At 44.9% G+C, this 14,855-nt stretch overlaps 1 protein-coding gene across 1 annotated transcript in view; it reads right to left on the bottom strand.

The window, feature by feature from the left end:
* LOC126160714 (uncharacterized) overlaps nucleotides 1-14,855 on the bottom strand; it is a 271,072-nt gene that overhangs the window by 128,213 nt on the left and 128,004 nt on the right. The window lies entirely within an intron of this gene.

Genomic DNA, 14,855 nt, shown 5'->3' with positions numbered 1-14,855 from the left:
AAATGCACCTGAAGACGGGACACAGGTCCTGAAACCTGGTTGTGCTTTCCTTTTAGAAAATAAGAAAAAAATTACAACTGAAGTGGAACTTATCATTGATGACGCCACAAGAAGAGAGCCATTTCATATGAATAAAGAGAGTCACTATTTAAACTTTTTGGGAAACAATTATGTATTAGGTTATCCTTCTCTCTCTCTGTTGAACGGCCCATGAATGCCGGAACAGTAAAGAACCATAACTGTGTACTTTTGGTACATGTTTTTTGTGTAGCAATTGTAACCTGAAGATGATATTTTTACTTCGAAACGTGTTCATTTATTAAATAATTTGTGTGTGGTAGAGGTCCCTATAAATCTTCTCATACTTTTGAAGCAATCGTGGTTGCTTAACAAATGGCTCTGAGCACTATGGGACTTAACATCTATGGTCATCCGTACCCTAGAACCTAGAACTACTTAAACCTAACTAACCTAAGAACAGCACACAACACCCAGTCATCACGAGGCAGAGAAAATCCCTGACCCCGCCGGGACTCGAACCCGGGAACCCGGGCGCGGGGTTGGTTAACAGCCAAAATGGTTTTAAACTGTAAAACTACTGAGTTTGCCGATTCGACGTGTTGTGTCGCGTTACGCAATGTGTAAAGAGGCAGGAGAGCAAGGAGAGTGTTCTTTGCCGTTTCTTCCAAATCGTTCTGCTATGCACTACATTATACCCTCGCTTAAATTTTAGGCATGTGACCTGATGCAGTTAAATTGGGGATAACTAAGTGTACATTTTGTATTTCCTTTCAGAGAAGATCCATGTACTAATTTTTTCCGATGCCTTGGTGCGATGGTATCTAGAGGAAATTAGTTGTAGTTCCAAAACGACTTAACTCCACCACCTTCTCCATTAAAATTCATCAGATGAAGGTTGTTCTACCTCCGCGCTGCAGCGAGATGAAGAGTCGGTGGTACACTTGACGAGTAAGAGGTGGTGAAGATCTCGTTCAGTCCAAGCGGTCTGACGAATTGCACAGCCTTTATAAACTATGACGCGTCCTGACGGAGATGACTAATACGGGTTGCAGTGAGAGGTCACAGAAGAAATGCGTACTTCTTCCACTACTCCGGGAAGCTAACTCTGTCTGAACAGCCCTCAGAAGGGCCAGCGGTACCGACCGAACGCCTTGTCATCCTCAACCGGTAAGTGTCACTGGATGCCGATATAGAGGGGCATGAGATAGCTCACCGTTCCGTGGTCGTTTTCAGTATTCATGACCAGCGAAGTAGCTCCTCAATTGACCTCACAAGGGCTGAGTGCACCCCACTTGCCAACAGCGCTCGGCTGATCCGGACGGTCACCCATCCAACTGCTAGCCAAGCCCGATGGCGCTTAACGTTGTTGATCTGATGGCAACCATTGTTATCCCTGCAGCAAGGCCCGTGGCCCGAGAAGATTAGCCTTTCCACAAAACAAATCCTTCGATATAATTGCGTAGGCTTCCGCGGCCAGAGTCAGTCGACATAAAAGTTTTCTGGGTATGGTACCGCGTCATAATGTAAAAACTTCCGCTGCTGAAGAAAAAAAAACCAACGTTTGCAGCCACGGTTGCAGCGGTTGGTTTTTCTCCAGCAGCAGTAGTTTTTACATTATGACGCGGTACCATACCCAGAAAACTTTTATGTCGTCTATCCTTTGATGTTCACCAAAAATTACTCAAATTTTCGATCTGCTTACGTTGGGATTACACCTTATGCGTCGAAGTATCAACAACATTCCTTGACATAGTGGAAGAAGGGAGAGTGGCAAATATTACACACTGTAGTACAATGCTGCTCAAGCATCGAGATTTATTATTCGCGATTTGTCGTTTGGGGGCAACATTACACACACTCTAGTCTAATCGAATATCAGTAACACACTGGAAAGAAACGTCCGCTGAAGCAAGCAAAAACTTTAGAACTTTTAAAACAACGTTACCTGTGGAACAAAATATCACTTCTTTTCGGATTTTTTTTCCGTACAGCGAAACTTTGCACAAGAATTCACCATTTCAACCAATAATTGAGACCTGGTACCAACGAAGGTAGGATTGGGTTGCAATTGTGGATGGGGCCGTAATCAATTACTGTTGGTTAGTTTATTTTTCAATCACGTACACTTTATCTGGAAACAACAACAAATAAAAGGTGACAATAAATTAATAAATGTTCTATGGCTGAAGGCCTTAATGACTACAAATTCAAACTACTTCTTGGATGAAGGCTCCAATAGTAGTAATTTAAAACTGTTTCACGGCTGAAGGCGCGATTAGCAATCCTTTTAAGAACCAGTTAAACATCTTCTAACTTGAAATTATAGTCATTAAAATATTTTTTTTGAAACAAGAATCATCACATCTGACCAAACAAGGGGGTGGAGAGGGGGGGGGGGGTTCGCAGACGTTGGTCCAAGGACTGACCTGGGAAAGTCCCTCAGAACTTCGCAAGCGACGAGACAGGTAGCCAAGAGTTGCCTTCACTTCACGAGATGGTAACTCAGACTAGTGGTAGTTTAAACGCATGACCAATAATCATTTGCCGAATCTACCTAACGTGTGATGACCAATGCAAAGATGGAATAACACACCGGCGGTCAGCACTACGTCTTCAGACTCCAGTGTTTAGAGCATACGGAAGCAGAAAGGAACCACTACTACCAGAGTAAGGGAAAAGAAAACACCATTTGGCCCACAAATCAAGGAAGCTGTCGAACTACACGCCTTACTGGACAGCTGCGGCAAGGCGAGGAAAAATACACTGCCGTAACATACACTAAGCTCCAGGGCAGGTAACTGGGGCGTTAGCGGCCACTAGGCAGGAAAAATACCACTGGTTGAACTTCACAAATAATATAATATAGAATGCAACAATTAACAATAAGAAGTGGAGGAAGGCTAATGAGGTTCGCCTACCCCAAACGCTCCACTCGCTGCTCTTCGTCTCGGCGACGCTGTAAGCAGCAACACGCAAACAAATGGTGAGACCTCACAACAGTGGAGGTTTCACTACTTGAATTAATGCCCACTCAACTTAAACTTCCTGGGTCCGGTTGACAACGAGGTTGTACCCCTCGCGACTACAGCCCTTCCATCCGGGAGTGCATGCGTGCCGCCAGTGGTCCTGGCGCGTTCCCGCACTGCGCGGACCTGGCTTCTCGTCCGTCCCCAACCGAAGTGCCGACTCACACGACACGGAAACACTGTAACGCCGGAAATGCATATCCTCCTATTTCCATTTATTGTACTATAAATTTGTTTTCCTTATTTTTGTTACCTGAATATATAACATTTCTGTGTCTTCGTATATTGTAATTGTTTTACTGTTTGTATATATACACTCCTGGAAATGGAAAAAAGAACACATTGACACCGGTGTGTCAGACCCACCATACTTGCTCCGGACACTGCGAGAGGGCTGTACAAGCAATGATCACACGCACGGCACAGCGGACACACCAGGAACCGCGGTGTTCTACATCTACATCTACATCTACATCTATACTCCGCGAGCCACCTTACGGTGTGTGGCGGAGGGTACTTATTGTACCACTATCTGATCCCCCCTTCCCTGTTCCATTCACGAATTGTGCGTGGGAAGAACGACTGCTTGTAAGTCTCCGTATTTGCTCTAATTTCTCGGATCTTTTCGTTGTGATCATTACGCGAGATATATGTGGGCGGTAGTAATATGTTGCCCATCTCTTCCCGGAATGTGCTCTCTCGTAATTTCGATAATAAACCTCTCCGTATTGCGTAACGCCTTTCTTGAAGTGTCCGCCACTGGAGCTTGTTCAGCATCTCCGTAACGCTCTCGCGCTGACTAAATGTCCCCATGACGAATCGCGCTGCTTTTCGCTGGATCATGTCTATCTCTTCTATTAATCCAACCTGGTAAGGGTCCCATACTGATGAGCAATACTCAAGAATCGGACGAACAAGCGTTTTGTAAGCTACTTCTTTCGTCGATGAGTCACATTTTCTTGGCCGTCGAATGGCGCTAGCTGCGCAGCATTTGTGCACCGCCGCCGTCAGTGTCAGCCAGTTTGCCGTGGCATACGGAGCTCCATCGCAGTCTTTAACACTGGTAGCATGCCGCGACAGCGTGGACGTGAACCGTATGTGCAGTTGACGGAGCGAGGGCGTATAGTGGGCATGCGGGAGGCCGGGTGGACGTACCGCCGAATTGCTCATCACGTGGGGCGTGAGGTCTCCACAGTACATCGATGTTGTCGCCAGTGGTCGGCGGAAGGTGCACGTGCCCGTCGACCTGGGACCGGACCGCAGCGACGCACGGATGCACGCCAAGACCGTAGGATCCTACGCAGTGCCGTAGGGGACCGCACCGCCACTTCCCAGCAAATTAGGGACACTGTTGCTCCTGGGGTATCGGCGAGGACCATTCGCAACCGTCTCCATGAAGCTGGGCTACGGTCCCGCACACCGTTAGGCCGTCTTCCGCTCACGCCCCAACATCGTGCAGCCCGCCTCCAGTGGTGTCGCGACAGGCGTGAATGGAGGGACGAATGGAGACGTCTCATCTTCAGCGATGAGAGTCGCTTCTGCCTTGGTGCCAATGATGGTCGTATGCGTGTTTGGCGCCGTGCAGGTGAGCGCCACAATCAGGACTGCATACGACCGAGGCACACAGGGCCAACACCCGGCATCATGGTGTGGGGAGCGATCTCCTACACTGGCCGTACACCACTGGTGATCGTCGAGGGGACACTGAATAGTGCACGGTACATCCAAACCGTCATCGAACCCATCGTTCTACCATTCCTAGACTGGCAAGGGAATTTGCTGTTCCAACAGGACAATGCACGTCCGCATGTATCCCGTGCCACCCAACGTGCTCTAGAAGGTGTAAGTCAACTACCCTGACCAGCAAGATCTCCGGATCTGTCCCCCATTGAGCATCTTTGGGACTGGATGAAGCGTCGTCTCACGCGGTCTGCACGTCCAGCACGAACGCTGGTCCAACTGAGGCGCCAGGTGGAAATGGCATGGCAAGCCGTTCCACAGGACTACATCCAGCATCTCTACGATCGTCTCCATGGGAGAATAGCAGCCTGCATTGCTGCGAAAGGTGGATATACACTGTACTAGTGCCGACATTGTGCATGCTCTGTTGCCTGTGTCTATGTGCCTGTGGTTCTGTCAGTGTGATCATGTGATGTATCTGACCCCAGGAATGTGTCAATAAAGTTTCCCCTTCCTGGGACAATGAATTCACGGTGTTCTTATTTCAATTTCCAGGAGTGTATATATATGTTTATGCATTTATGTCGATGTATAATTGGTTTGTTTCGTAAATATTATTTGTATTTTTACGCTGGGTCTTGCCTAGGGAAAACTGATATCGAACGATTACATCGATAGGTCGTGTGAAGAATCAAAGTGTGTAGGATCTTTGGTAGTGTTAACTCTGTCGCGTGGAGCGCGGGCTGAGCAGAGAGAGAGTCTGGCTGGAGTGGTGCAGTGGAGCAGGTGTGTGGTGTGACGCTCCCGCGAGTTGCCGCGTTTTCGGGGTTTGGCAGCATGTAATTGCGCTCGACTCGCGATGATAGTTTCTGACATGGTGTCGCGGACGGGAAGCATTAGCTGGCGCACATCAAGAGCCCGTTTCGCCTGGTGACCGTGTCGAGAAGAAGACGCGCCAACATCCAGCTTCTGCAACAGCGACGGCCGACAATGAGTGACTGTCGCCACCTGCTCGATCGACGGCTTCAAACCTTCAATCAACCAACAAGGAAGACTGGAAGCACGTAAAGTTTTAGAACTGTATGGCAGACCTCAGCTTTTCAAACTGTACCATTTTCGTAACTATAATTACAGCAACTTAGCATGAACCTTTGTTGCTCATTGTCCCAATTGCATTACCAAGCAGGGTCCCTTCCTTTCCCAGAATCAACCCGAGTGTCGTTGAAATTCAGACGCCAGCATTAAAGTAACATCATTTCACTGCTTTAATTTCAAAGTTCAGTTAAAGTATTCATAGCTGGCTACAATATTTAGATTACACAAGCACGAATTAAGAGTGCGAGTTTTGTTACCGTATTTTAGCTTACCTGTGACTGCAGCTCAGCTTGGTACGTACTAAATTTTACTATTGTTAATTGTTCAGAATCATTTAATTCAAGTTCAAAGTTAAATCTCTTATTTCTAAATTGCGCAGATTCAAGTAGCTTTTGTAATCATTGTTGAGGTAGCCCAAGACTAACCGTATTTTACTGAATTTCGATGTGCTTCAGAAACAAAGCTCACTATTAATTTCAGTCACTAAATTAACTTTCAATTTTCCGGTTTTATTAATTCTTTTGCTAAATTAAGTCAGAGTGTAGCGAAATTGATTACTTCTGACAAACTTTCAGTTTTCACACTACACGTGTCAACCTTCAGTTGCCACGCTTCTAGTGCTAATTATATGTGCAATAACCTTTCTTTTTCAGTTACTATAGTAATTGTCCTTAGGACTGGCGACCGTAATTTCCCCCAAATCTCAAATATCTAATTACCGCTAGTTAATTGTTAACGTAATGGCTGCACATTTACTTTCTTTATTAACTTTACCCCTTTTCAAATTTAGTTTCCACCAATTTCATTAGCACTTTTCCTTTCATTTAGATGTAACCCTTTCCTCTCTCTTTACCGACAGATTAACTTCGGTGACGATTGCTTTTCCCAAATTTCCATTAGGTACACGCGGTTTAATTTTTCACTGTCATTAAGGTCGATAAGTGAGGGGGAGGTTACAACACCACAACGTCGCCCCAAAGATAGTACCACCGTTACTAGATATCGATAACCGCCGCTGCTGCCACTAGCGGATAGACAACGCTTGCAAACGGAGTGGCTCCAATGAACACAAGAAGAAGGTGACAACCGCAACTATACCAACTAAATGATGCCAACCTAGCAACGGCAAGAATGCGAGCCGCAGCACGGTTCAATAATTATGACTCAAAACAAAACAATGAAGAAAATTAACGATTTCTCCGAATACTGGCTGTAACTGCTAACCACACTTCAGCTGACCCAGGTGTTAGTTTCCATATATCAACATTAAATATATCGACGGTATAAGCTAAGCAAAGAACAAGGTGTTTCGCTAGTTATCTAACTCCGATGACATCTGGCTGCCGTACGTTTGCGGGTTAGGAGGGAAGAGTTTCGCCAGACACTGATTGTATGTTGCTGATTGGCTAATGTCGATGACGTCACTTAATATTCGCAGACACAAGACATAGATCGCTGCAAATTTCGTGCGACCGCTCGATTCTGTGTCACTGAACTGCAGTCGGCTTGCCACCTAAGGGTTCCAGCTAGAAATATGCGATTCACGGGAGGTACAATAACTTCATATCATTATTGCACTGGTGCCTCAGCTTCCACAGTTTCGTACTGCTGATGGTGCTACCGTAGTCAATATTTGCTACTGATCAGGGAAGAAAATTATCACTGCCCCCGTGTAGCCATAATGACTGACTTATTTTCTCGGAAGTTTTGTATCATTCATTCAGTCATATGTAGCGTTCTGTAAATTCATATATATTGGAAATTCGGAAATTATTGGTAATTTCCTCTGGGACCAAACTGCTGAGGTCATCGGTCCCTAGGCTTGCACACTGCTTAATCTAACTTAAACTAACTTGCGCAAAGGACAACACACACACCCATTCCCGAGGGAGGACTCGAATCTCTGGCGGGGGGCAGCAGCGCGAAGCATGACAAGGTGCCTCAGACCGCATGACTACCCCGTGCGGCCATATATGTTGTAAAAGCAGATGTCCGTACTAGGTGGTTATGATTAAAAGTGTGGCTACTCATGGAGGTGCAGTGCGCTTCGTGATGAAAGCAAAACTTGATAGATATGTTAAAGCCTCAATGCGGAATCGATTTACACTGGACAAAAATTAGTTCGAATTCTGGTCACCAGGTGTAAATCTGGCGTAGTACACACTTTGTAAGGATCTGTGCTGTCATCTGACAAACCATAACGTGTGTTAACTCTAAGGCTATCGATAACACAGATGATGTACTGTTACTGAAGCTGTTTTATATGATGGGTAGCAATAACAGTGCTGCATGGAGAGAATGCCGCTGACTGAAAGGTCTACCTGTCAGACAATGCACTAAGCTCTCGGAGTCAAATGTATTCTTTTTCTTGGTAATTATAAGTTATTAATGTATAATTTAATGTTGTAAAGCGCTAGTAGTAAATTATTATGACTGGTATGAACTCCAGGGTAGTAAATATAATTATTCTTAAATACTAAATGATTTCGGTAAAAAGGTGGTAGGAGAACGCCCCCACTCTTGGTGATACGAGCGTAGCTAGGGGTAGCTGGAGACACAGGGACTGAACAATGGAATGGCCTGGGGAGTGTTGACGTGATCGGACGTGCGTAACTGTGCTAACGCAAAAGTGATTGTGCAACAGAGAAGAGGCGAATACCGTCGCCGTTTTTGGAGTGAAACGCGACGAATGGTTGTTGAAGCCGCCTCTATGCCACTGGGGCTGATTGTAAGAGTTCCTGCGCCCAGATTCTATGGCGGACGTGCAGTAGCTTATACGAGTGCTACAGCTCGTAGTTCCAGCCGCCATTAAGGGCATGAGGCGTGAAGAGCTGCGTTAGCCACATGCATCTCACCACCAGCACCGACACGTCTACCCAAGGCAAGACTGCTTGCAATTGTTAAGTCGAACTTTGTATACATGTAAAACGAGAATATCAGTTTTCTTTTATGCAAGTGCAGAGGACAGAATATAGTAATGAGTAAAATTACGACACATGTTGTTCATTGTAAAGTGTAGTAACCTCAAACATAGTATAGTGAAATCAGACTGAGGCCACCATCGCCTCTTTCATTTACAATTCTTTTGATTGTAGAATACTTTAGCGTATAAGAATGTTGAAAAGAGCAATGGTCACACCAGAATGAGTCCCCTATTTATAGTTACTTAAATTTTTCTGAGTAACCTTTCAGGTAAAGTCACTTAACTAATTCTGTATCAATTGTCCAAAGAGTAATATCCAAAATCATTAAATAAGTTGAAGGATAGAATTTTGTTAACCTAAGTTGCACAAATTGTCTTGGTAGTAATTACCAAGCCAACTCACAGAAATTGAGAGAGTATTTGCTTTGTAGAATCACCTAGAATGATCAGAAATAGTAATATTCAGAATTAAGTTTAAATTCAACTCAAGCCATTTCACTTTGAAACGAGCCAAAAATTGATTTATTCTTTTGCTCCTTCAGAGCTGGCGACCGTAGTTATAAGTATTTTCAGGAGGATTCGACGGTAAGTCTGCTGCTCTCGTCGTGCTGATAGGATTATCCACTGCTGCTAGCAGTGGTGATTGGATACATAAGCTCACTACCAAGTTAAGTGGGTCAGGTAGGCAGTGTTACCGTGTGAACTGTAGGGCACTGTAGGCCATGGATCGAACCCGTTCAATCATCACAGCTCTTAGGGAAATAGTCCGGTTAGGAGTGTACTAATCATTAGGTAAATACTGGCGAGTAACGGTCAAAAATGTATACGCAAGTGAATTTAGCAAGGACAACGTAGCACCTAGTTAATGTGGTGCAATGGCGAGGGTAGGAGTGGAGTAAAAGTGAGCTGAGCTTGTGGCAGCTGTGCTGTATTCAAATATTAACAACGTGAATTCACTACTACCTCTTACCATTAGGACTGAGCAGTAAGCGCAAAGGCGTGACAGCTACAAGTCCGTATTGGTTTTATACATACGGAATTAGGAAGCGGATCATTCCGTCAGTGGAGGGGGTTAAAACAACCGAGTCAGTTGAGAACATACCCCATTTACTGATGGAAAGATTCGGCGGTTCGGTCGCACGTTGTAATTCATGGAATGGTCTGTGGAAATACAGTGTTTGGCGAGTGTGGACTTGGTGGGTCGGAGAAAGCGAGTATGTCGCTGGTGTTCCACAATGCGTTCCTGCACAGTTCGAGTTGTTTGCCCTATATATGATTTGCTGCATTTACACAGAATTTTGTAAACGCCTGATTTACGCATTGATGCTGTTAAACCGAGTGTTCTGCACGAAGAGCCATTGCACTCACCACATGTGATTGTGGTGTGGCTTCACAAGCACCTTTATTCTCGGTGTGTTCTGCTTTGAAGAGACGACACCCAAAGGACCTGTCAGGTGTACCTTGACGCCTGCATGTTATCAAGGCTTCCCTGTACAGTTGTGATTTCTGCTTGGGAAGAGTGCAACTGTTTTCATGCATGACGGAGCAACACCTCATGTGACAGATCTGCTTAATCCAACCGCTCAGGGGATATCTAAAAGAACGGGTTTACCAGGGACTCCTCATCGGAATGCCAGTATACAGGGACATGTGGCTCAGATTCCACCGAAACTGCTTCGAGCAACCGTTGATCACGTCGCTTTACGAATGCAGCATTTCGTATACGTCTTTGGTGTTCAAATTTGAACAAATTGTAGAAGCGGCGGTTTATAATGAAATCAACATTATGCCTTTATCTATTCTGTGGTATTTTCTGCCCACATCACGTTCCTAATCCATTACTTATGGATACATTTCTATACGTCTTTCCTGCATTTACAGCGCCAGATTTGCCAAAATAGGCCATAGGATAACTATTGCCCACTGTGGGTAGCTGCACTTTGATTATAACCAGCCGGTACATGCTTCTATGTACATGCATATGTATGTATGTTTCACATCTCGTCCTAATAGACTGGACCAATTTCAGCCCACCTTAGTACCTATATCACTTACTGTCTGGAAAAAAATCGCTGTATACAGGGTGTCCCAGCTATCTTGTCCACCCAAAATATCTCTGGAACAATAACAGCTATTGGAAAACGTCTTTCACCGGTATCAATGTAGGGCTGGGGCCCATGAATGTATATATTTGGAAACATTCTAAAACGAAAGCATATGTGTTTTTTAACACAAACTTATGTTTTTTTAAATGGACCTCCTATATTTTTTCTTCAGCAATCCATAGCATGACAAAGCACATACACAATGGCGTTGACTGCATCGCAGTATTCCCATTACATCCCGAGATATTAAGACGCGAAATTGACGCTTGAAACACCCGACATGCGCTGCTAGCGCACGTCCAGAGGCTCAGGCGTGAACCCCATGTTGCCCGTAATCGCGATGTGATTGACATGTGTAATCACACCTCCATACTTATCAAGAGGTCCGAAACGAATAATACGGTCTGCAGCCATCAACTCTCATAAGCACATAATGGTTTCCCTCTTGCACGTTTTACGTATCTACGTACACAGTATGAATCAGTACCGATCGGTGTACACCCGTCAGGTTGTCTTATTTATGCTGCACACCCAAAATAAAGTTTATCTAATGCGTTACATGACCCATTGTGCCTATCGCGCAGGGCCTGGCTCTACCTAGTCAAGTGTCCAACGTAGTTCCCACTACTGCCACAGTTACCACTTCACCTTGTTTATGATGTGCGACCCATGCAAACTCCTATACTCCACCACCCTCCGAGCATCCCATTTGATGTTGCTTTGGCGTGCAGTACACCGCTTGCCAGTGTAGTCGTGCATCAGAGTAATCTAGTGACGGCACGGAGGTAGTACACATTGTGAATAAACGTTGTGTTGTGGAACTTATACTGTACAGTGTAATGTACACACATGAAGATATGGTAGAAATGCTGCTGATCTATGGAGAATGTAAGTTGACGGGAAATACGTTATGAGATTGCTTGTTTATTGATAGTACTGTTAGCGAACATTATGATTATTAAGTTAATATGTCTGTTTTCTACCCTACTCTACATACCTGTACTGTACCCTGTTGTAAAATGGCTCTGAGCACTATGGGACTCAACATCTTAGGTCATAAGTCCCCTAGAACGTAGAACTACTTAAACCTAACTAACCTAAGGACATCACACACACCCATGCCCGAGGCAGGATTCGAACCTGCGCCCGTAGCAGTCCCGCGGTTCCGGACTGCAGCGCCAGAACCGCACGGCCACCGCGACCGGTACCCTGTTGTAGGTGGACGAAATGCGGTTCAGGCAGAACGACTGTACAGAAGACGATTCCTTGACAAGCCATCGCCTTCGCGCCGGATCTTTGGTCATCTCACATCTCGTCTACGTGAAACGGGAAGCTTAAATCCAAGACCTCGACATCGTCCTAGAACACGCACAGATGAACGTGCTGAAGTTGCTGTGCTCGCTGCCATAGCTGTGAATCCTAAAATCAGCACACGTCAAATTGAACGTGAAGTTGGTGTGTCGAAATCAAGTGCACAGCGTATTCTTAAACGTCATAAATTTCATACTTAACATGTTCATTTACACCAGGATCTTCATGGAAATCACGTCCGCAATAGGGTAACATTTTGTCGGTGAACGTGAAGTTGGTGTGTCGAAATCAAGTGCACAGCGTATACTTAAACTCATAAATTTCATCCTTACCATGTTCATTTACACCAGGATCTTCATGGAAATCACTTCCGCAATAGGGTAACATTTTGTCGGTAGACTCAGCAAAAACTTCTGACTAATCCAAATTTTTTTTCAGATGTTGTCTTTACCAACGAGGCTTCATTCTCCAACAAACGAATTGTCAATATGAGGAATATGCATTATTGGTCCGCAGACAATCCAAAATGGCTCCGTCAGGTAGAGCATCAACGTCCGTGGAAAGTTAATGTTTGGTGTGGGATTATTGGAGATACCATTATCGGACCTTTCTTTATAGATGGCATCCAAAATGGCAGACAATACTCCAGATTTATACGACACAATCTTCCTGTACTCTTGGACACCGTACCTCTGCACCGGAGAATGGTCATGTGGTATCAGAATGACGGATGCCCTGCACGTAACGCCTTACGAGCACGACGACTTCTGAACCGTAAGTTCCCTGGTAGGTGGATTGGACGAGGTGGCCCAGTTAAGTGGCCTGCCCGATCTCCGGACCTTACACCGTTGGATTATTTTCTTTGGGGAGCAGTGAAGGATGCTGTTTACCAACATGAACCAACAACACCAGAGGACATGAAGCAACGCATTATTGATGCTTGGACAGCCATCAAAGAGGAAACAGTAGCACGAAGTAGGGCATCCTTCATCCGCAGAGTGACCCTATGTATGCAAGCCAATGGGCATCACCTTGAGCATGAGATGTGAACGCTATGTTTAGTATGTAGTGCTGGTATCACTGTGGAAGTTTCTACAAAGGGCCATTTTACCCATTGATGTTAAGAAACATTTGTTTGCAACAATTTGTCATTTAACGCATTAGATAAACATAACATTGATAATTATGTGATAATAAAACTAATTGCTTAAACATGTTTACATTCATCTTCTACGTCCTACCTGAACTTCCCAAATCAAAACATTTTTACCTAAACAACGGTAAAACTTTTAGTCCACTTGCTCGTTTCACTAAAACCATCAACATGAATTTTACTATTACGAGTGAATGATTAACTGTCACTTGCGCTAGATCTACAGTAAAGTAAAGTTTTAACGTTGAACGGCATTACCTTTTTAGTAACGGATTAACGATAAGCGAAGTTAACTTTGTGACTAACGTTACGGTACACAGATATGTTACAGAACCGCATCACCCCCAGCCTATGGGATAAATACCTGCTGGAATGTACGACGTTAATGCAGGATGGCAGCAGACCGTATTATTCGTTTCGGACCTCTTGATAAGTATGGAAGTGTGATTACGCGTGTCAATCACATCGCGATTACGGGCAGCATGGGGTTCACGCCTGAGCCTCAGGACATGCGCTAGCAGCGCATGTCGGGTGTTTCAAGCGTTAACTTCGCGTCTTAATATCTCGGGATGTAATGGGAATATTGCGATGCAATCAACGCCATTGTGTATGTGCTTTGTCATGCTATGGATTGCTGAAGAAAAAATATAGGAGGTCCATTTAAAAAAACGTAAGTTTGTGTTAAAAAACACGTATGCTTTCGTTTTAGAATGTTTCCAAATATGTACATTCATGGGCCCCAGCCCTACATTGATACCGGTGAAAGTCGTTTTCCAATAGCTGTTATTGTTCCAGAGATATTTTGGGTGGACAAGATAGCTGGGACACCCTGTATACGACACATAGTTAAGGAGGTACATCGTCAACACATTTCGCAGACAGTGTCCACATATGCCGCTGAATGTACCTGCAAAACTATATCCTTGCACGATATGTAGTTCAGGAGATGTTGCGTCGTAAACACTGAGCTGCGTGGTACCGAAACCACAGGGCGAAATTCGCTAGAGTTACAGGTGAACTGTGTGTACAAATGTAAACATGTTAAATATATGTGACACACACGTGCGCGGTCAAAGCCATGGGTAAAAAGCTCCACCTAAACCTCTGGATCGATTTCAACAAAATTTTGTACACATGCTATTTGCTGTCTGGAAAGAAATACTGTGTGCGAGGGGGTGAGAACCAGCACCCTTCAGTTGGGTACGAGTGATAACGTGGAGCAACAGAGATAGGGAAAGAAGAGACAAACATAGACAGGGAGGAGGAGAAAAGAGAGATGGGGAGGGGGATATGGACAGAAACAGAAGATTAGGAGGTGGACAGAGAGCAAGGATAGGAGTAAATCGAAAGAGACAGGTAAGAGGAAGAGATGGACAGAGGAATGGGAATGTAGGAGGTGGACAGAGAAAGGAAAGAGGGGGAGACAGACAGAGAGAATGGGGGGGGGGGAGAAGGAGATGGGCAGAGAAGGAAAAGAAGAGAAAACCGACAGAGAGAGGAGTAGGAGGAGGAGGGGGAGACTGGTGGTGAGAGTGGGGGAG

The sequence above is a fragment of the Schistocerca cancellata genome, chromosome 2 (assembly GCF_023864275.1).
Source record: "Schistocerca cancellata isolate TAMUIC-IGC-003103 chromosome 2, iqSchCanc2.1, whole genome shotgun sequence".
NCBI classification, from domain to species: domain Eukaryota; kingdom Metazoa; phylum Arthropoda; class Insecta; order Orthoptera; family Acrididae; genus Schistocerca; species Schistocerca cancellata.
This window is presented reverse-complemented; position numbering and strand designations above follow the sequence as displayed.